The sequence below is a fragment of the Polyodon spathula genome, chromosome 5, assembly GCF_017654505.1.
Source record: "Polyodon spathula isolate WHYD16114869_AA chromosome 5, ASM1765450v1, whole genome shotgun sequence".
Lineage (NCBI taxonomy): Eukaryota > Metazoa > Chordata > Actinopteri > Acipenseriformes > Polyodontidae > Polyodon > Polyodon spathula.
In genome coordinates this window covers 52,566,300-52,590,282 of record NC_054538.1, presented here as the reverse complement: position 1 = coordinate 52,590,282, position 23,983 = coordinate 52,566,300, and the positions used below count along the sequence as shown (strand labels likewise).

Here is a 23,983-nt window from a genome sequence, read left to right as displayed (position 1 = left end):
AAATGCCCGCCTCTGTGTGTATTTTCTGTTATATGTTGCGTGTTGCGTGTTCGGTGAGTGGAGAACAGGATTGGAGACGGTGGTAATAATAAGAATAAGAAGAAGAGTAATAATCATTAAATCAGCTCACTGTGTTTGTCTGTATAGTCCGTTTTGTTTGTCTCTTTTGTTTTGGCGAATGTGCCGTGTCCTGTGTTTTTTGTTTATTACAACCATTTATTTTCTGTTCTGTTTATTTATTAAATGCTGAGCGCAAGGAAGCGCTCAGCTCCACCAAACTCCACCTCTCGTATGTTTCCTGTTTCTGGTCTGACGTCACCCACTCCGGCCGTCTTTGTGACACTTTGTCAGAACTGCTATTAATTGACTTCAGGCACTTGAGAAAGTTTAGTACAGTCGCAACAAACACAATAATCATGCACAGCACCTCATATATAGTTGACACTGTTGTGACGGAGTGAAAACAAATGAGAGATGCACTCCATCACTACGGTCGTACATCATTGTATGACAGAAGGACATTAAGACAAATTGCTATGAAAAGATACAGTAAGAGTTAGTTCTGAGACCACTGCTGTAACTGTTTTTGTGTTTGGTAATGAATAGGTGCTTGTATGATTTACAAGGACACAGTGTGTTACTAGTGAGTTGCTAAAGTTTGTTTTAAAGCTCAGACTTTCTTTTAGTTAAAGAAGAGAAGTGAAAGTAGTTGTTAATATTTGTAAAATGTATTTTGTGTTTTGAATCAATGCAAACATACTGGCAAGCTGGTGTAGCTCTGGGTGCCTGGGGAGAGGCTAGTGAAAAGGGAGGGTATAGGTACCATAGAGTTCATTGTAGGGGGCACTAGATTTGAGACTCCAGTGAGGCTGGATGACTGAGTAGCTGTGTACTCGGTGTATAATATTTGTGTTAAATACAGGCTTGCTGATTTGTTTTTGTGAAATGATTAATGTTTTGTATTAACGTATTTCACTTGTGACCTAAAAAAAGCTCACTTTTAGCATTTTAATCTCGCCCTCTGACTGTTTCCTGCCACCTGCAATAGCCACTTGACCACGATACTTTACAACCGGTGCCACTTGCTGTCAACCATTATTGTACATTTGTTTTTTGTTCTGGGTTTCTTCATTCTGTAAATGTACCAAGATTAAATTAACACTTTATAATTACTTTATATGATTCTATTGTGCCTTTATATTTCCCACAGTGAGTGTTGTGGTTTAAAAAGTTGTGGCATAGAGTGCTGCAGAAGTCCAGTATCCCTGGGTGGAGTGTGGCTGTCCCCTCTTGTATTCACCATCCCATTGGGACACGCTCTGGTCACCTTAGGGGACATGGCATCAGCTGCATCCTCGTAGGCTTTGGCCAGCCTGACCATGTCCTCCACATTGGTGGACTGACGACGTCCGAGGCACTCACTGACTGGATCTGCAGCAGTTGCTCTCTGTGACCTGGTCGGTGGTCCGGGTCTAGTTCCATCCTTCTTCTGCACAGATGTTGAAGCACTGATCAAAGTCTGTAGATGCAGAAGCTTTTAGAGCCTGGAATGCTGCTTGAGCCTCCCCAGGTAGACATGGCGAAACTTTGGGCCACTCCATTCCTTCCACCATCTTCTCGAAGGTGACCAGGAAGGCCTCTGGATTGTCTTCCAGGGTCATCTTCATTATCTTGGGCTGGACTGCTATTAGCTGCACCCCTGAAGCTCCTGGGTTGCCTGTGGTGGTGCTGGCCATTTTCTCTGCCAGCTGGCCGAATAGTCCAGTCCATTGAAGCTGCCGCTGCACTTCCTGCACATCTTGACGGCATTCCTGCTCCTGTGCGGGGTACATTTTTTCCTGCTTGCTATAATATGCAATTGTAATGAAATACAACTAAAAGTAACACTTGGTATAAATGCTATTTTTGGAAGCGTTTATTAATGACACCTAACACTTTACAGGCAACTATAATTTAACAATTTGACAATAAATGAAAATGTTTACTTGCATGTAATCTGAAGGTAGCTGAAGCAAGTCTTTTAATATAATACATAAACTGCTTTGCCATGCATTACTGTAAATTAGCAACGGTACTACAACTAATACAACTACAACGGTACTAATACTGTTTTGGATGTGTTGAGCCATTTTTTTTGTATAAACTTTAAAATAACGGGTAATTTATTTAATTGAGTGCTATTTATTTTAATTTGGTTAAGACTTGGACTTAAGCTAGAGCTGTAAATGCACTGCTATGGTACAGATTTAAACAAATAGAATACATTGTAAAAAAGTAAAATGAACTTACTTGCGACTCAGATAATAAGGTAAACGCATAGTACTCCCGTGAAAGGAAAGCCCCTAAGAGCAAATCTTGCAAGTTATCTTTTTTCCTTTTTTCTGAGCCAGTGGTTCCCAAACTTTTTGTGCTGTGCCCCCCTTCAAAGATTTTTTTTTTGCTCCCTATCCGCCCTTCTAATAAGCAGTAAAATATAGTTATAATATATATTATAGATGAATTCACCTTATTGCAATCCCTGTTTGTAATTTTATTAACACAGTACAAAAAACTAGTCACTTAAATGTTGCGCTCTCGTTTTCTCGTTCTTCATTCCACTTGAAAAAGTAAGGACATGTGGGATTTAAAAGCACAGCAAAACTCTAAATGAAACTGATTGTACTATTATGATTATTATGATTATTATGATTATTATTATTATTATTACAGTATTGTTATTACAGTATACCTGTGGCTAGCCTTTAAATAATGTTAGTGCAGTTAGAATAGTAATTGTAATGTTTGTCCCGCTTGCTTTTTTTATTATAACTTTATTAAAGTTTTTATTAGAGATTTGTTTAATAAAATGTTGTATCCTTGTTTGCTCGTTTTCTACATTCGGCACGCAGCAAATCACATAAATTAAACTAAATGCTAAAATACCCCCGCCCCCATTTATAAACTGAAGCAGTGTCTAAATCTAGATTTTTATTTAATTTTATCTGTGAACAAAATGTATCTATTAACCCTTTGTGGTCCATTTATTCAGCGTTTGTCAGGCACATCGGGTCCAATTTATTTTCACACGCGCTGTTTATTTTATACACGCTGTTTAAAATATTTTTATTTCCAAGTAAAACCAGTTTAAAGGGCATTGCACTGCTAAGCGACATCAGTACTGCATCTCCAGCCAAGCCCCACCCAGTATACGCTGTATTTTTCACATACCTCTTTATAGACATGCATACTGATAAATCCTCTCCTGATCACTCGTTTTATCAACAAACTCCTCAATAATGTGATCCAAGTCATCATTTTATTACTATAACATCTCAAAAACGTCTGCAAATGCCTGTGATATTCTTTGAGCGCTGGATGCGGAAACAGCTGCTAGGGCTATTGCTCACAGCCCCCCCCCCCTGGTTTCATTCGGCTCCCATCAGTCTCACTCAGCCATTGAAAGGTTTTCTCTGCTTTTTCCGTAGAAAAAACGACCAGAGACCTGTGCTTTACGTCTTTTCGATAATGTCGGACAGGGTCCGACATTGGACTGGAAAAGGAAAATCGTAATGTCGGACCTGGTCAGACATTGAACCGCAAAGAGTTAAAACCTGCCACCGCTATGCTTTCAATGATGTAGGGCTGGGCGTTAGAGGCGCGGAGCTACAATAGGTCTGAAATGACACAAGCTCTGTGGACTGGGGGGTTGGTCAGATTAAACGTGATCCCTGTTTGGGTAGTTGATTGAGTCAGTCATCGTTGGAGACACAGTGAGTTTACCATGGAGCTTTTACAAATCGCCAGGAAGTCAGAAAAGAAAAAAAAAAAAATTTTCAAAGTTTTGGCGTCCCCCTAATAACATATGAAAAACACTGTTCTGAGCTATGGCAAAATGTTGGTACTCTGCCATCTTTTTATATTTCTTTCTCACACATTGTTTTTTTTGCTACAGCATGTGGGTAGACTTGATTAATCAATCAATGATTTTTAAATCGATTAACACCCACATGCATTATTAATGGATTAATCTTTAAGCGCTCCTCCCCGTTGGTTAACACAGTTCCTTTTATGCTCGAAGCCACGCTCTGTCAGTCCTTCATGACTAATCGCTAGTCAGTTGTGTCCACTAAAAAACAGTGGCTTTGACAGATGCACAACTTGAATCACCTGTGTGATTGTCCTTCCCAAGATAGCCGATGCAAGCCGACTGTTAACTTAAGATATAAGAACATAAGAAAGTTTACAAACGAGAGGAGGCCATTCGGCCCATCTTGCTCATTTGATTGTTAGTAACTTACTGATTCCAGAATCTCATCAAGCAGCTTCTTGAAGGATCCCAGGGTGTCAGCTTCAACAACATTACTGGGGAGTTGGTTCCAGACTCCCACAATTCTCTGTGTAAAAAAGTGCCTCCTATTTTCTGTTCTGAATGCCCCTTTATTTAATCTCCATTTGTGACCCCTGGTCCTTATTTGTTTTTTCAGGTCAAAAAAGTCCATGGGTCGACATTGTCAATACCTTTTAGAATTTTGAATGCTTGAATCAGGTTGTCTTCTTTGTTCAAGACCGAATAGATTAAATTTTTTTAGCCTGTCTGGATATGACATGCCTTTTAAACCAGGAATAATTCTGGTCACTGTTCTTTGCACTCTTTCTAGAGCAGCAATATCCTTTTTGTAGTGAGGTGACCAGAACTGAACATGATATTCTAGATGAGGTCTTACTAATGCATTGTAAAGTTTTAATATTACTTCCCTTGATTTAAATTCAACACTTCGTTATATGTCCAAGCATTTTGATGGCCTTTTTTATAGCTTCCCCACATTGTCTAAGACATTTCTGAGTCAACATAAACTCCTAGGTATTTTTCATAGATTCCTTCTTCAATTTCAGTATCTCCCATATAATGAAAATTTTTATTGCCTGTGTGCAGTACTTTACACTTTTCTCTATTAAATGTCATCTGCCTTGTATCTGCCCAGTTCTGAATGCTGTCTAGATCATTTCGAATGACGTCTGCTGCTGTAATGGTGTTTGCCACTCCTCCTCTTTTTGTGTCATCTGCAAATCTAACAAGTTTGGTTACTATACCAGAATCTGAGTCATTAATGTAGATTAGGAATAACAGAGGACCTAATACTGATCCCTGTGGTACTCCACTAGTTATCTTTTGAGGTTTCTCTAATCAGTACTTTCTGTTTTCTACATGTTAACCACTTCCTAATCCATATGTATTCATTTCCTTGAAACCGTACTGCATTCTGGTTGAGAATTAATATTTGATGCAGGACTTTGTTAAAAGCTTTCTGGAAATCTTAGTAAACCATGCCATACGCTTTGCCATTATCCTTGGTCGATGTTTCATCCCCAAAACAATCAAGCAGTTTAGTTAGACACAATCTTCCTTTCCTAAAACTATGCTGTCTGTCTCCCACGATATTGTTACCATATAGGTAATTTTCTATTTTGGGTCTTATTATAGTTTCTGTAAGTTTACATATCATAGAAGTCAGGCTTTTTGGCCTGAGTTACATGGTTCGGTTTGGTCTGCCTTTTCGTGGATCGGTATTACGTTTGCAATTCTCCAGTCTGTCGGTACAACCCCTGTGTCAAGAGACTTGGTTAGTGGTTTGTAAATAACTTATTTCATTTCTTTGAGTGCTATTGGGAGGATCTAATTTGGTCCAGGGGATTTGTTTATTTTAAGAGCTCCTAGTCCCTTTAACGCTTCTGCCTCTGTTATGCTAAAGTTATTTAAAAACAATAGGGATATATATAATATATATATATATATATATATATATATATATATATATATATATATATATATATATATAGTGCCTATAGAAAGTCTACACCCCCTTTCAAAATGTTCACCTTTTGTTGCCTTATAGCCTGGAATTAAAATGCATTAAAAAAAAAAAAAATCATTTATCTACACATCCTACCCCACAACTTCCAAGTGAAAAAATATATTCTAGAAATTTGTAGAAAATTAATTAAAAATAAAAACTGAAATAGCTTGGTTGGATAAGTATCCACCCCCCCTTGTAATAGCAATCCTAAATTAGCTCAGGCGTAACCGCCTTCAAAATCACACACCAAGTTGCCTCCACCTGTGTTAAATTGTAGTGATTCACATGATTTCAGGATATATTCAGCAGTTCCTGTTGGTTCCCCCTGCTGGGTAGTGCATTTCAAAGCAAAGATTCAACCATGAGCACCAAGGCACTTTCAAAAGAACTCTGGGAAAAAAAGTTGCTGAAAGACACAGATAAAGGGATGGGTGTAAAAAAATATCAAAGGCCTTGAATATCCCTTGGCGCACGCTGAAGATGATTATTAAGAAATGGAAGGTGTATGGCACCACCAAGACTGCCTCGATCATGCAGTCCCTTCAACCTGGTTGATCGAGCAAGATGGAGACTGATCTTAGAGGCTACCAAGAGGCTAATGGCAACTTTGCAAGAGCTACAGGCTTTTATGGCCAACACTGGTCAAATTGTACATGTGACAACAATATCCTAAGCACTCCACAAATCTGTCCTTTATAGTAGGGTCGCAAGAAGGAAGCCATTACTCAAGAAAGACCACTTTGAATCCTGTTTGAAGTATGCAAAAAAATGCTCAAGATATTCTGTATCCATGTGGCAAAAAGTTTTGTGTTCTGACAAAACTAAAGTGGAACTTTTTGGCCTAAATGCAAAGTGTTATGCTTGGCGCAAACCCAACACAGCGCATCACCCAAAGAACACCATCCCTACTGTGAAGCATGGTGGTGGCAGCATCATGTTATGGGGATGTTTCTCATTGGCAGGGACTGGGGCACTTGTCAGGATAGAAGGTGAAATGAATGGAGCAAAGTACAGAGAAGTCCTTGAGGATAACCTGCTGCCCTCTGCAAGAAAACTGAAACTGGGATGGAAGTTCACCTTTCAGCATGACAACGACCCAAAGCACACAGCCAAAGCTACACTGGAGTGGCTAAGGAACAAAAAGGTAAATGTCCTTGACTGGCCCAGTCAGAGCCCCGACCTAAATCCAATCGAAAATTTGAAGATTGCTGTCCATCAACGCTCCCCAAGGAACTTGAACAGTTTTGTAAAGATGAATGTTCAAATATTTCCAAATCTAGTTGTGCAAAGTTGGTAAAGACCTATCCTAGCAGACTCACAGCTGTAATTGCTGCCAAAGGTGCTTCCAACAAGTATTAACTCAGGGGGCTGGAGACCTTTCCAATTATGATCTTTCAGTTTTGTATTTTTAATATGTAATTTATATAGTTAATATGTAGTTTATATAGTTTTTAGCGAAAGCTAAACATGGCAGTGTACTTGGTCTTTCTATAATGAGCAACAGGAGTGAAGTTGGTTCAGAGGATTACGATACCAGCGACAGTGATGCTGACTTATCACTCAGCGATGAGAATGTGAAAGCTGTTTCGTTTGAAATGGCAGTGCTGTAATAAAATACTATCAAAACACAACATTAGGTACAGGCAATAAAGCAGGCGTCTGTGGCAGCCAGATCCATCACAATTCCTGCGCAAAGTAGCTGTGTACACACATTTGTGACGATCCCTCCAACACAAGGGAAGCAGAGACCACAAAAAAGGTGCAGGGTCTGCTACATAAATGAAGACAAAAAAAAAGGACACAAGAAAAATGTGCAGTAATTGCGAAGGCAACCCTGGGTTCTGTTGTATTGAACATTTCAATAAACGGCACAGAGCAAATCGATAATGGCACACTGTGACAGAGATCGAATGACGCTTGGTGTTTGACCTCTACTCACCTGAGAGGGTACTAGATAAAGGGAGCAGAATACCCTGGACTAAAAGGCATGACACTTTATTCCCGTGGGTAGGTGGAAGTCGGCCAGCTAGAAAAGGGACTGAGCTATGGTACCTGAACTCAATGACCTGAACCGGCGTGGCATCTGCGGATTGGAGAAGCGGATGCGCACGTTAACCAAGGGGTCATGAGCGAGGGTTTAAAATAGGAATGTAGCAAAGTAAATGGTTAGAAAACAACCTCAAAGGAGTCCCAGCATTTAAAAGAAACCGTGACTGTTCTGTTAGTCTGTCTTGTAAATGTTGTTTGTTTGTTTCGTGTGTTTTCAAGATCACTAGTACGATCCAGAGCTGCAGCCACAGGCCAGCATTAAACCCGGACACCAGCACTTCACTTTCCACTAGGAACTGTCTTTTCACTACAAGCACTTAATTCACGCACCTTACTGTCTGTGTCTGTTTCTTTGTGTTTTGTGTCAGTGATAAAACTGGACTTTTGGTTGCGGGTCAAACCTGTAGGATTATACAAACTGAAGTGATACACGCCGCTGTGTCGCTTCCATCATTTATTATTTACAGGTATTCGCCATAAGGCTCTGGACATTGTAAACCATTTCAGTAAACACCCTTGCACCTGTTTGTAATTGTCTGTGTGATTTGTACCTGCACTGCACTCACCTGTATCTACTCACCACTTTGCCACACACACGTTTTGATGCTGTTTGATTTTTATTTGATAATTACTGTTTACTGATTATTATTGTTATTAGCATTATTAGCAGCATTTTTGTTTTCATTGTTAAAAAAAAAAGGAAAAAAGTGTTTTTATCTCTATACTGAACATGGGTATGTACTAAACAGGAGCATAACGGGTTAATGAAAAAAAACAGTTTAGGCCATTTATTTGTGTTTTATTCATCATATGTTAACCTTTTTAAAGCAATTACAGGTTTGGAAACATTATTATTATTTTCAATAATCTGGTACCAGGGGATGGGTTTCATTTTTACATCTGGAGTTGACATGGTTAAATGCACCGTGTGTGCAACACATATCAAATAGGCTACATATATAATATTTATTTTTTTTGTTTTGTTTGTTTTTGTTTTTTTGACTTTTATTGTTTGGGACTATTAAGTACTTTTATTGCTAATATTTTTTAGCATCTGGATCATTTCAGACAACTGTCAGCAATTTGTGGGATATAGCACCCCACGTTTTCCCGGTGTTTATAGTAGATACTAAATGCCCAGTTGAAATGTACTGGGAAGTATATCTATTATCCCAGAGAGCCAAATGCTCGCCATGGCATAAAAGTGGCCTTTTACGAAGTGTCTGGCATTCCAAATGTATTGGGGGCTATTGATTGCACCCACATAGTATTGTCACCACCCCAGGATATACAGCATATCATCATCTTCAGCCTTTTTCACTCCACTGCTGAATGAAGGCCTCCCCAAAATTCTTCCACGAAAGCCTGTCTGCTGCATCCCTCATCCAAGTTGGTCTGGCATGTTTCCTGATTTCATCTTGCCATCTTGCTGGAGGTCTTCTTGGTTGCTTTTTATCTCTTGGGAGCCAGTCTAGTATCTCCTTGGTCTAGTGGTGGTCTGTTCTTCTTGCTACATATCAGGCCCGCTGCCATTTCAGTTTTTTCACTCTTATAATAACATTGCATTCTTTTGTTTGCACGCTTATCCATTCCTTCCTTTTCCTGTCTTATTCCCAGCATGCATCTTTCCATACTCTGTTGAGTAGTTTGTAATTTTTGAGCCATTTTTGCACTGAGGGTCCAGGTCTCGCATCCGTAAAGTTAACACTGGCAGCACGCATTGGTCTAAGACTTTCCTCTTGAGGCATAAGGGTAGTTTCCCTTTCAGAACTATGCTTAATCTTCCAAAGGTACTCCAGCCCATGTTTGCTTTTCTGAAATTAACTGTCCTAAGTATACGTAGTTATTGACTTCTTCAAGCTTGATCCCATTGACTGCAATTGCCTGTGGTGTGCTATATTTATTGAACGTGACTTGAGTCTTCTTCAGGTTCATTTTCGAACCTGCTTTGATGCTTGCCTTGTGTAGTAGTTGTTGTATTTTTTTTTTGTAATTCTTCTGTGCACGTTGTAAATATGAGGATGTCATCAGCAAATTGCAGGTAATTCAAGTAGGCTCCATTGATCTTCAGCCTCTTTTTTCCCAATCCAGTGTTTTGAATGCCTTCTAGGGTGGCCGTGAAGAGCTTTGGAGAAATTGTGTCTCCTTGACAAACTCCTTTTTTATTTTTGATTTTGTTGCTGTTTTTATGGAGTCTTACTGTGGATGCTGCATTCTTGTATATGGTGCTGATCAAGGCTCTGTACGTTTTCTCAATTCCTTGAGTTTTCAGCGAGCTTAATACAATTCTTGTGTAAACAGAGTCAAAGGCTTTTTCATAGTCTATGAATACCATGCAAAGTGGTAGTTTGTACTCGTTGCTGGTTTGAATCACTTGCCGTACAACTTGAAGATGATCCATTGTGCTAAATCCACTGCTGAGTCCTGCTTGCTCATTTGATTATGCCGAGTCAAATTTATCTTGTCTGTTGATGAGTATCTTGGAAAACATTTTGTAGATTATAGGAAGAAAGCTAATAGAGCTGTAGTTCTTGAGGTCTTTATCTACTTAAAAGTATCACCAATGCATTGTTACAGTTGTTTAGCACTGTCTTTTGCTTAATACAATCTGAAAAAATATGCAACAGTATCTTTGTCAATTCCTCACCTCCTTCTTTCACGATGCTAATCGTTGTGCTGCCTTCTCCGGGTACCTTTCCTGTCTTTCCGTGTTTGATAGCATGTTTCACTTCTTCCAGTAGAATGTCTGAAACTTCTTCCTCGGATTGCATTTTTTCCGTCTCATCTTTGTCATCTACTGTTGCTCTTTTCATCTTGATATAATTTTCTGTAAAAGTCTTCAACTCTCTTCAAAATCAATTTGTGGATCTTGATGGCAGTCCCTGTTGAAATAAGAAATTAAAGAAGAAAGAAAAGAGAAGTCTTTTCGAGTACAGATTTTCGAGTCCAGATAAGTGTAGTTTATTGAAGATAAAATTCTGAGTTCCAAAGTTACAACCAGACATCTTAAGGTTACATGGTGACAACAGTTTGCAGGTATCCTCTTTCCTAGCACGGATCAGAGCAATACAAAGAACTTCTCAGTATTTTCAGTTTAAATGCAGTCTCTCAGTGACATCATGACTTTTCCTCAGAAAAAGACACAAATCTCTTATCACTTGGTTAATTGTCCATTTGTCTTAACCCTAGCTTCAAAGCATCTGGTTCAATCCAGTTCCTTTTTCAAGTAGCTAGTTTTTATAACCCTCATAAAATCGACTGCAGTTTCCTAAGAAAACCTGTTTTATTTCTAGTTTGTAAAGACGTTTAACAATATGTTGGTACATCTAACACAAAAATAATGATCCATCCTAAATGGCAGATGTCTTTCATTTTAGAACTGGACATCAAAGGAGAGTCCAAAACCTATTTCAAAATGCCTTGGAGGCCAGCCTTGGATATTTATCAACTTACTGTCTAAGTAGGAATTTAATCAGAATCTGACTTAATCTTTAACCCATTCTGTGAGTTGTATTCGAAGACCAAAAATGCATTTATAGCTAAATACTCAAGAGATTCTGTATCCATGTGGCAAAAAGTTTTGTGGTATGACGAAACTAAAATGGAACTTTTGGGCCTAAATGCAAAGTGTTATGTTTGGCGCAAACCCAACACAGCGTATCACCCAAAGAACACCATCCCTACTGTGAAGCATGATGGTGGCAGCATCATGTTATGGGGATGTTTCTCATTGGCAGGGACTGGGGCACTTGTCAGGATAGAAGGGGAAATGAATGGAGCAAAGTACAGAGAAGTCCTTGAGGATAACCTGCTGCCCTCTGCAAGAAAGCTGAAACTGGGATGGAAGTTCACCTTTCAGCATGACAACGACCCAAAGCACACAGCCAAAGCTACACTGGAGTGGCTAAGGAACAAAAAGGTAAATGTCCTTGAGTGGCCCAGTCAGAGCCCCGACCTAAATCCAATCGAAAATTTGAAGATTGCTGTCCATCAACGCTCCCCAAGGAACTTGAACAGTTTTGTAAAGATGAATGTTCAAATATTTCCAAATCTAGTTGTGCAAAGTTGGTAAAGACCTATCCTAGCAGACTCACAGCTGTAATTGCTGCCAAAGGTGCTTCCACCAAGTATCAACTCAGGGGGTGGAGACTTTTCCAATTATGATCTTTCAGTTTTGTATTTTTAATATATATATATATTTTTTCTCAATAAAACCTTTTTTCCCCTTAACAATGTGGATTATGGTGTGTAGATAAGTGGAAAAAAAATCCTCATTTAAATGCATGAAGCTCTGAGGCACTCACACAACAAAATGTGATAAAAGTTCAAGGGGTTGCAGACTTTCTATAGGCAATGTATATATATTTTGTAGTTTATTAAAGATAAAATTCTGAGTTGCAAAGTTACAACCAGGCATCTTAAAGGTTACACAGTAACAACAGTTTGCAGGTATCCTCTTTCCAAGCACGGATCAGAGCAATACAAAGAACATTCCAGTATTCTCAGTTTAAATGCAGTCTCTCAGTGACATTATGACTTTTCCTTAAACCAATCAGAAAAAGACACAAATCTCATATCACTTGGTTAATTATCCGTTTGTCTTAACCGTGGCTTGAAAGCATCTGGTTCAATCCAGTTTCTTTTTCAAGTAACTAGTTTTTATAACCCTCAAAAAATCGACTGCAATTTCCTAAGAAAACCTCTTTTATGTCTAGTTTGTAAAGACATTTAACAATATGTTGGTACACCTAACACAAAAATAACGATCCACCCTAAATGGCAGATGTCTTTCATTTTAGAACTGGACATTAAAGGAGAAGCCAACACCTATTTCAAAATGCCTTGGAGGTCAGCCTTGGCCTAGCAAGGACAAAGTGACCAACAGGATATCAACTTACTGTCTATGTAAATGCATTTATAGCTAAATAACATTTTCCAACAGTCCTGCCCTGTTATCTGATTGTTAAAATCTGCCCCCCCCCCCCCCCCCCCCTGTCTTTGTTTTGCTTTCTTCATGCTTTGGTTGTTTTCAATAGTTTTTTCTACCAATCTACAGTTGAACAACCATATATCCTCGGTAATGCACTTTCTTACTATCTTGCAGAGCTCAAAGTATTCAATAGCTGTCTCTGCAGTTACTTGCGTCACTTCTTCATAGATTTTGTTCATCTCGATTGCTTCATCTTTTTGCAGATCTTGAATAGCACTGAATCTATTCTTCAGTTCCAGTTAAAACACCAGGCTTTGCTTCTGGAGCATTTATACGTTGATTGTGTTGGATTTCGTCATGAGTTGTGCTCTCACCAGTGTTGTGTTTAGGTATATTTTGCAGCTTATAAGTCTGTGGTCACTTCCTGTGTTAAAATTGTTTAGTACTGAGACATCTTGTACGGGGCGAGTATGTAGTCAATTACGTTCTTCACTCCATTGGGTCCTCTCCATGTCCATTTCCTGATGGGTTTCTTCTGGAAGAAGGTCTTCATGATGAATAAGTTCTTGTTCTCTGCAGATTTGACTAGTCTGTTGCCCCTCTCGTTCCTGTCGCCATGTCCAAATTTGAAGACCGAATTTTAGTCTCCTTGCTGGGCTCCTGTTTTGGCGTTGAAGTCGGTGATGAACTTATAGTGGCTCTTCCCAATTTCGTGTAGTTCTTGTAGTTCTTCATAAAAATCTTCAACTTCTTCATCTGAATAGCTTGTCGTTGATGCATATACTTGGATGACCTGAAGTTCTTACTTCCTTGCAACCTTCACTATCAGTCTTGTGGACCTCTGACGTGCTGTCAATCTCTGCTACATTGATTCTCTTGTGGACATTAAATCTGACGTTGTGTTCATCCTTCAGTAGTGCCTCGGTAGAAGAGAAGATGTCCTCTCTTGAGTTCTAGCAGTCCTTCATCTTTTCGCTGTACTTCGCTTAGTTCTACGATGTCCCACTTGATTCTTCCAAGTTCCTCCAACTCTTGAAGTCTTGCTTCAACTGAAAGAGATCTTCAGTTGTACGTGGTCAGGGTCAGTGTTCTGTGGCCATAGCTTACTACTTACTACCGGGAATTGTTATCATGTAAGTGTTCTTATAGATCTCATGCTTTCCAAAGTTTTGCATTATTTGTAAAACACATCTATATGTCAGAGCGGCACAGTGGTGCAGTGGTTAGTGCTGCTGCCTCACAGCTCCACGGTTCAATTCTGGCCACAGGGTGTCTGTCTGTGTGGAGTTTGTATGTTCTCCACAGTGGAATTGGGTGTTGCATAACTTTGGTTAATAAATAAATGAAATAAGTATCAACATGTAGTGTTATTTGTTCACTCAGGGTCCGTTTTATCTAGTATTAGATTTTGGTTGAAGATCGGATAACATTCAGGGTGTCAAAAATATGCAAAAATGCAGAAAATCATACAGAGGGCAAATACTTTTTCACGGCACTGTATCTGACCACATTCCTGACCTTTTGTCCTCTGCTAACAAAAGCAGCCTGAGGCACCTGGGTGGGGGGAGGGCAAAGGTGTAGCATCCAAACGATCTGCAAGAAACTTGATCTCTTGAATACATCTTTGAAAAACTGCATTTTGTCGGCCCAATATTGTTTTATGCCCATTTTTACATTGTGTCACATTCAGCTGAACACCAAAAAATGCCTTCATCTCTGCTAACGTAACAGGCATCCAGGAGTTCCAAATAGAATTATGACGCAGCGGTCCTGTCAGTTTTACACTCGCATGTCTATTGGTTTCATTTACAATTTTATTAAACTAAGCATTTCTGAAAAAAAGTTGAAAAAACTCCAGTGCAGTCCTCAAAGTAGCACTCCCTTGATATCCCTTATTTACCACAGTAAATGAGAGTTTTGTGAAAGCATCTGCATTTACCGATGCGCGTCTCCATTCACCATCCGGCAACGCGTCTGGTTCGTAGTCACTTTCCTCAGAGTCCTCAGTAAGTGAAATATTTACTTCCTTGTCACTAGATTGATCAAAATCATCATCCAAACTGCTTTCGTTTGTACTTTCTGCCTCATCCATCATCTGCAAGTTCTTCAAGCTGCCTTGACTTTCTCTGCCTTCTCTGTGCCATTCTCACTCTGCGTCTCAGTCTCTGTCTGTTCAATTCGGCTTTCTCAGCCTGTGTGGTCTCCACATTCTTTCCAATCAGAGACGATTAGGGAACGCCTAGTCTTGACTTTTTTTCGGCTTAAGTACAACACATGCTGTAGATCATGGTTTTCGGCAATGTCGGGTAGAGTCTGACAAGGGACTGGAAAGCGATTTTCGCGATGTCGGGCCGAGTTCGACATAGGACCACAAAGGGTTAAATAACAATTAAGCATTTCTACTTGTTGGTATTCTTTTCCATTTCTGTGTTTTTGTTTTTAGTTTAGTTTTATTTTGTTACTTGAGCAGTTTTTTCTGGTTTTATCAATGAAAGATTGCATTTTCCTTGAACCTTATAGGGACCATTATAGGGGCATCAGTAGAATGCTCCCCCAGGCACAGGGATTTTCAGTAGAATGCTCCCCCAGGCACAGGGTTTTTCAGCAGGATGCTCCCCCAGGCACAGGGATTTTCAGTAGGATGCTCCCCCAGGCACAGGGTTTTTCAGTAGGATGCTCCCCCAGGCACAGGGATTTTCAGTAGGATGCTCCCCCAGGCACAGGGATGCTCCCCCAGGCATAGGGTTTTTCAGTAGGATGCTCTCCCAGCCACAGGGATTTTCAGCAGGATGCTCCGCCAGGCACAGGGTTTTTCAGTAGGATGCTCCCCCAGGCACAGGGTTTTTCAGTAGGATGCTCCTCCAGGCACAGGGTTTTTCAGTAGGATGCTCCCCCAGGCACAGGGATTTTCAGGGGGATGCTCCCCCAGGCACAGGGATTTTCAATGGGATGCACCCCCAGGGTCAGGTTTTTTTTTAGTGACATACTCCCCCAGGGCCAGGGTTTTTTGTCGCCTGTATTTGACACCGTATTAAATTCACAACAATTCACTACCTTTTTATTTTTTTTATTACTGTGTATTCTGCTTAGAAATATATGTATAAAAATGTGCTATGACCTGAGGGACTTTACAATACTTTCTGAAAGTTTTGTTGAAAAATATTGATGTTTCGGCAGAGTACTAGACATTATTTCACCTGAGTGATTGCAATGACATAATAAATGTTTATTCTCAGGGTCCTTTAGAGGTAGGGGTCTACTTAAATCTCTGTAAATTTACATATTTTTCGCAGGTAGGTTATGGAATAAAATTAGGATTTTGCGGATCTGTTTAACATTAAATAAACCTAAGTAGACAATATTTCAGAGCACTAGCAAAGCCTAAAGATAGTGGTACTTGCTTCCTTACTAAAACAGAGTGCTGTATTTTGTTAAAGGCAAGCATGCAGCATCCCCCTGCAGTTGGTGCTGACATTCTTTGTCTGGTGTGGACTTGCCCATACATTGAGACTGCACGTTCTGCATCGACTGAATTATTTGTAAGGCAAACCTTTGCCAAGTTATACAGATGTGGAAATCGATTAAAAACAGTTCCAAAACTCAGTTACCCAAGGGAATCTGGCATATTTTAATAAAGGCAACATGTGCAGCACGTTCGTTGTCACGTTATTTGGCCAATCCAATAATTGATTTTATTAGTTCCGATTCGAAACAAAGAAAACATGCCTACTTAGGTCTAAAATTCTAACTGCGTTTAAAAAGTAAACAGCAGGTTGTTTGAAGCGAGGTGGCTGTGCTAGACTGTTCCTGTAGTACTGATTTAACTTGGCTACAATTGACAGGACTACTTTTTGTCTGTGCTGACTTTCCAGTTTGTTTTCTGAAAGCTGTTTGTTTTACGTTCTGTTCAGCAGCCTCTGTAGTAGCCTTTCGTTTAATGTGTGATTCTGAAGCTAAATAGCGATTAATCATATTTTCTTCAGACACATTACAAGATGTGCAAAACACTTCCATCTGTGTACAGTTTCTTGGGAAATATCTTTCCACTATCATAAGCTGAAATATACTTGAAGAAGGAATCTATGAAAAAGACCTAGGAGTTTTTGTTGACTCAGAAATGTCTTCATCTAGACAATGTGGGGAAGCTATAAAAAAGGCTAACAAGATGCTCGGATACATTGTGAAAATTGTTGAATTTAAATCAAGGGAAGTAATGTTAAAACTGTACAATGCACTAGTAAGACCTCATCGTGAATATTGTGTGCAGTTCTGGTCACCTCGCTATAAAAAAGATATTGCTGCTCTAGAAAGAGTGCAAAGAAGAGTGACCAGAATTATGGCATGGCATAGGCATGTCATATGCAGACAGGCTAAAAGAATTGAATCTGTTTAGTCTTGAACAAAGAAGACTACGTGGCGACCTAATTCAAGCATTCAAAATTCTAAAAGGTATTGACAGTGTCGACCCAAGGGAATTTTTCAGCCTGAAAAAAGAAACAAGGACCAGGGGTCACAAATGGAGATTAGACAAAGGGGCATTCAGAACAGAAAATAGGAGGCACTTTTTTACACAGAGAATTGTGAGGGTCTGGAATCAACTCCCCAGTAATGTTGTTGAAGCTGACACCCTGGGATCCTTCAAGAAGCTGCTTGATGAGATTTTGGGATCAATAAGCTACTAACAACCAAACGAGCAAGATGGGCCGAATGGCCTCCTCTCGTTTGTAAACTTTCTTATGTTCTTATGTCCATTTCTGGTATTTTACATCCAATGCTGAAAACTAGATTTTAGCAACCTAAATCAAAACAATGCAGCACTGACCATGTCCCACCCCCTGTGTTACAGTACAGGTCACAGAAACATTGTAAATGTTATTTGTCTAAGGACGTTTATTTATTTATTTTTTTGCCTAAGTGAAAGGCACACAGGACAGTGAAAAAATAAACATTTTTTTTTTTTACAATTTTGTATGTATTTATTTCATAGTTTATGTATGTATTTATTTGTTTACATATTGATTTCTTTATTTTACCTCAAGAGGTCAAAGCTCATTCTGTTTATGGCCTTATTATTGGAGAACTGTTTTTATTTCTCTTCACATTTTGACTTTTACATTAACTCCACCCCTTGGTGTCTTTACATTTTGGTTAACAGAGGTCAATAGTTATTTAAAGTCATAGGTACACACTTCATAGTGACGTGAATACATAAATAGTTATTGAAATATGTTAGTAATTTTACTTTGTAATTGCTGAGTCTTTTATATTCCAGCATGTTTTGAATTATGTAAGTAGTTACTGGAAAAAAATCTTATGGAGACAAATAACTACCCTATCTCATGTGGGGACATTCCTTTATCTGTCGCACCATATTTTGGGACTTGAAACACTGAAATGGGATAGTAGGAGGATAAATTGTTTTTGGAAACTTTTTTAAGAAATGTTTTTAACTTTTATCTGCCAGTTCTATACCTTTTATATTTCACCATGATCTGAATTCTGTAAAGTTTGAAAGTAATATTTTTAAAGTGCTAAGCTTTTTACCCGTTCAGGACCAGGCATTTTTCAGTGGGATGCTCCCCCAGGACCAGCAGTTTTTTGGCTGTATTTGTCTCTCTTCCTATAAAAATTCATTACAAATCTTTTTACAGCAGCATCTTGGAAATTATGTCCTTTTTTAGAAAACTCTGGGTAACATTATAAATAGGCGTGCTACTATTCAATTTTTATTTTTTGGTCAAATTGACGATTAATATTGACATTTATTTTAGAAAGAATTTACCATTTTTTCGATCTTTATTTTTCAATTCAAGCAGAGAATGGGTGAAATCGACCTTTATGAATTTATTTCAGTCGAACTCGAGCTTTACCGATTAATATCAAAGTAGCAAGCCCAATTAGAACTGCAGAAACCATACAAACTTTTCGCTTTTTTTTCAACATAATATTTCGTTTTATCTATTTATTTTATTTTATTTATTTTTAAGTGAAGTATTTATTATGAATGCTGCTTAGAGATACATGAATACAAACATGTTATTCTATGGCCTGAGGGACCTTACAATACTTCCTGAAAGTTTTGTTGAAAAATATTGATGTTTGGGCAAATAATACATTGTTTCACCATAATCCATGTTTATTCTCAGAATCTTTCTAAGCAATAATGGAAACTACTCTAGATTTATTTTCTCAAAAAAAATATTTGTAAATAAAAGATTAGTTATTCATTCCATTATTATCAGTAATAAATAGAAAAAAAAAATAAACGTACCTGATTCATTTAGTTCATGAAATAGTATCTGCTTTTATCCAAATATTTAAAATATTAGTTAGTTCATTCCATTATTATCAGTAATAAGAAAGAAAAAAAAAAACCTACCTGATACATTTAGTTCATGAAATAGTATCTGCTTAGATCCACTCATTTCTTGATATTTATAATTGTTGTAAAAACATATATATATATATATATATATATATATATTATATATATATATATATATATTAAAAACATGAGACAGAATAAATGTTCTAATATAAGTATAAGTCAAATACATCAGATTAGCAGATTTTCCCTTTTTTTATTAGCTCTGAACAAGTTCATGTGATGTTTCTGCTTTTGTCTCTGCCTGTGGCTAGATCATCAGTAGTTCATAAATCATAGACATGCACGAGATCCACAGGAGACAAGCAGCAGTAAAAAAGTGCAGATGTTTTGGTCAGTGCAGTTCCATCCTCAGAGTTAACAGGTGAAAATGCCCAAATATTTAAACCATCCACATGATTAGGGTAATGTTAAACACATACAAAAGGAGCTTAAATGTCAGGGTTCAATTACTGTAATTAAAAGCTAATTGTACTAGGACCAATATCCTATGTCAATATATTCTAATTAAGAGGACAGAGTTAATATCAACAAATCAATGGAAATTAATAGAATGCATATCGCAAGTTAGTTGTTACAAAAAATATGACAATCCAAGTTCTTCATTAATCCCCTCAGCTTGTACCGTTCTACGATAGAAAATCCATTTCGATTCACACTGTAATGATTTATGATCCCGGTCTCCACTATGAGCTTGGCATCATTTTTGTATGGCACAAAATGTAACAAGTGAGACAGAATGTATACAAAATGTCTAGCCAAAGGTGAGTGATCATCCCTTCATCGAATGTAACTTTTATGGTAATTCATAATGATAATTCCTTTGGTTTCACAAATATATTTTAAGTTCACATAATATTTTTTGCTATATCTATAAAAGACTCTTTGATTTCTGATTTCTTCCCTTATAGTAAGTAAATAAGAGTAAAGTATCAACAATCTTACTGTCTGTAGTGTGGGCAAATAAAACATGCACAATCAAAATGAGAATTTGCCTTTTATTGCAACTGTGATACCATGTAGTAAAGCGAAAATTGTAAAGGGGTATTTGAGCTGAAACTTTCAAACAAAGGGGTACAGTTTTTAAAAAAAAGGCTGAAAACCACTGATCTAAAACACTAAAAAAGAAGGAACATGCAAGAACCAGCTTTTGTAAAGATCTGTTCAAGTTTGTGAAGAACTTATTCACAAGCGAAAAGAATGGTATACTTACAGCAACTAAGCCTGAATTGGAGATATTTCTTGAAAAGACGCACTGATCCAAGAAGAGGGGAGCCTATGTCGATTCACTCTGATATTACACCTATTACTCCCCCAGAATATCAAATAGACTGCTCCTAATTGGAATGAGGTGGCGAAAACAGTGAAGAAACACTTTATCATCGTCTGGGCCTAATGGTGTACCATACCAAGTTTACAAGATTGCACCTGGGATTCTAAGAATCTTGTGGAGGTTAATGAAGGTAACATGGGTAAAAAAATGTGAATGACTGGCTTCTGGCATGTGGTTACCACCACTTAGAGCATAAATAGATGACATGGCTACTATGGAAGCCTCCAGTAATCGGTTACTTGGCAAACAAGCCGATAACATCAGATGGGCACATACGCAGTTCAAGTCTACCAAATCGAGAAGCATCTCCATCATCAAAGGCAAAGTGGTGGATAAGGTATTCTATATTGATGGCGAGGCCGTTCCAACAATGTCAGAAAAGCCCCCCCCCCCCCCCCCCCCATGGCAGCGTTTTTTGACCTTTTTTTTCTAATCATGTCTTATCCATAATATCAATACCATGTCAATATTGAATAAAACCCAATCAGTCTAGGTTTAGTGTTTATCACCACCAGGCTACTGCTTTCACAGGGGCTAACTTAACATTGTAGGCAAATTACACATGGGACACAATGAAGTAGGTGTTGATAAATTGCAAATGAGCACAGAAACTGTTAACGCCCCCATAGGGATGTAAACACCTTGATAAATTGAGCCCATTGTGTACTATAATTTATTTTGCATTCACTGTAACTGCTTCCTTCTAGTTTAACAGGAATGGTTTGGCCGTCCTGTAAACTTACGTTACAAACAACAGATTCTGAAATTAGATGAAAAATACATTTAGATTTTTCTTTTTCATTTTTACAGTTTACAAGTGCTAAAGAAGCTGAAATGAGGAAAAGGCAGCAACCAATCAACGATGGAAATCCTCAAGCACCAGGCAACCAGAGGCAGGACACTTGTTTTTTTTTGTCTTGTTGCTGCAGCTGTTCATGGTATGTTATACAGTCCTTTTGGTACAGTATTCTTCAGTCAAATAGTTGGGCTTAAAAAAGTTATTGCTAATTCATTGTAGTCCCATTTAACTAACGAAAAGCAGGAATAGGGCCCATGGAGCAGGGACAATTGTACTTACTGTATAAAGATTATTAAAAATACATGTTACAAACTTTAGGACTACACCCAAACTGTTTTGGTATATACTGAATGGAGATAATATTGCAGGTTTATGTTTACTTACATTTGAATTGCAGACTTATTTTTGTTTTGGGTGTAATGCTATATTGCCTCATACATATTAATCAGAAGCTTCACAAAATGGCATTATATGTTGTCAAATAATGTAGTTTTGTTGCAATGTCATTTTAGAATATAGTTGGAATGACAGCCACCAATAATATTTTAATTTGAATAGTGTCATTTCATAATAATAGCATTCTGGAATGGCAGGGCTGCTTCCTGTAAACTGCCTTGTGTTCAGTTTTTTTGTTATGTAGCCTTAATCTGCAAAGAATATACAGTACTGTATATCTGAAAACTGTACAGTTTAGATGGTAAACAGAAACAGATAGTGTTTTAACAATCGGGTTATCAGAGGCATATATTTCATAAATTAAGTTTTACTACGACAAAACAATTATTCCAGTCTATGAATTCCAGTAATTTCCAATTACATATACATTATATTAAGGGATATTTAGCCTCAGCTAATCAGGGGGAAAACTTGACTTTAATGATGCATGATAGCATGATGTTATTTAATTTTATCATAACTTATTTGGTTGATTGACTGTACAGCAGTATTGTCTAACATTTGCACTAGCAAGTGCTTATGTGATGCATTTTAGACTTTCATAATCAGTTTAGGATAGAAAATTATGAACTGCTAAAACTGAGCCGATTCCAATGTGAAGGTACTCTTCAGGTTGTTCTATAACTGTGCCAGTCACTTGTAATTTCACAGCTATATATTTTTTATGTAATTTTGAAGTCAGAAACACCACAGCTAAGGTTGTGCCGACATTGTAATTTTCATACTGTGACGACGATATAAAAAATATTGCGATATTCGATAATACCATCATTTTTGAGGCCCCAGTGCCACATATAGATTTGGCAAAGTAAGGCTTGACAGTAACAGACAGAACTGTTAGATATGAACAGTCGTTTTTTACAATGTGGATATTCTAAAAAGTGGTTGGATGCAGCCATGTTAAAGTTAAAGATACAGATACGTCTGATCTTTTTAAATCTTATGGTAAACATAAGAAAACATTTTTAGTTGTATACTCTTCTACACACAGCACACATAATAAAATTCTACAAGACACTGTTCGTAAACATTGGGATATTTTGTCTCCGGATACACGTTTGGGTTCAACATTCAGGGATCCGCCACTGTTTTCTTTTAAAAGTGGCTATGTGGCAGAGTGTCCCGCACCTTTATGTTTATTAAGTGTTTTATGTTGTATGTAGTGTCTTAATGATTTATGTATAAAATATATGGGATGTAAATATGGGTTACGAGCACAAGTGTTTAAAATGTATATTTGTATTTAGGCAAGAGGATTGCACAACACTTCACGTGCAGGTAAAATGTAATATGTGAGCACGGGGAACTACACTTAATTCACGTGCAGTTGTACTGAGACTCCAATTGATTGATTAGCAATCGACTTTCAGTACAGCTGCATAAAAACAGCATGTTTTCACTCACTCAGGGTTGTGTGTTCGTGAGTGGAGAACGGGAGAGAGAACGGGAGTGAAAAATAACAATTGCTACAGCGTACTGGAAGTGCCAGCACTGTACTTGTTTGTTGGGTTCGTCCACTGTCCTGTTTAGTGTTGTCCGTTTTGTTTGTTTGGCCAACGTGCCCTTTATTTTCAGTTGTGTGTTTTGTTTAAACCTTTTTGTTTGTTATTATTTTCCAATAAAACTGGAAGACGTAGCGTCACAGATTCACCGCCATTCCTCATTGTTTGGAGTCTCTATTTCTGTCTGAGGCCTGGGAACAACAACACCACCCAGCATCCCTCCCAGACATCGCAGCCATGTTGCTCAACTACCTGGCTGCGGATATGGGAGGGGCCTCGCTATCTCCAGTGCAAGAGGGAGAAGCTCCACTATCTCCAGTGCAAGAGGGAGAGGCCTCGCTATCACCAGTGCAAGAGGGGGAAGCCCTGTTATCTCCAGCACCAAAGAGAGGGGCCATCTCTGCTGTCTCCATTATCAGAGGGAGAGGAGCCATCACTGCTGTCTCCACCAGCAGAGGGAGAATACTTGCTGGTTGTACCACCACCCTCACGAGGAAAGGAACAGGAGCTGCCACTGCCTCCATCCCTACCACGCGGGGAAGACAACCAGGAGCTGCTGCCACAGAGCCAGCACTACCCCCTGAGCACTATCTTCCCTGCACAACACAGCACAGGCACAAGCACCACATTCCCGGGGTTAAAGGAAGAGCCGCACCAGTCCCCTGCAAGTGAGGGAGGGCCGCACCAGTCCCCTA

At 38.5% G+C, this 23,983-nt stretch overlaps 1 long non-coding RNA gene across 1 annotated transcript in view; it reads left to right on the top strand.

Annotated features, from left to right (window-relative positions):
- LOC121316048 overlaps positions 1-23,511 on the top strand; it is a 47,998-nt gene extending 24,487 nt beyond the window's left edge. The window contains exons 3-4 of the long non-coding RNA XR_005950357.1: positions 21,342-21,469; positions 23,418-23,511. This is a non-coding gene — a long non-coding RNA (uncharacterized LOC121316048). The remainder of the gene's footprint in view (positions 1-21,341; positions 21,470-23,417) is intronic.
- The last annotated feature ends 472 nt before the right edge of the window (positions 23,512-23,983 follow it).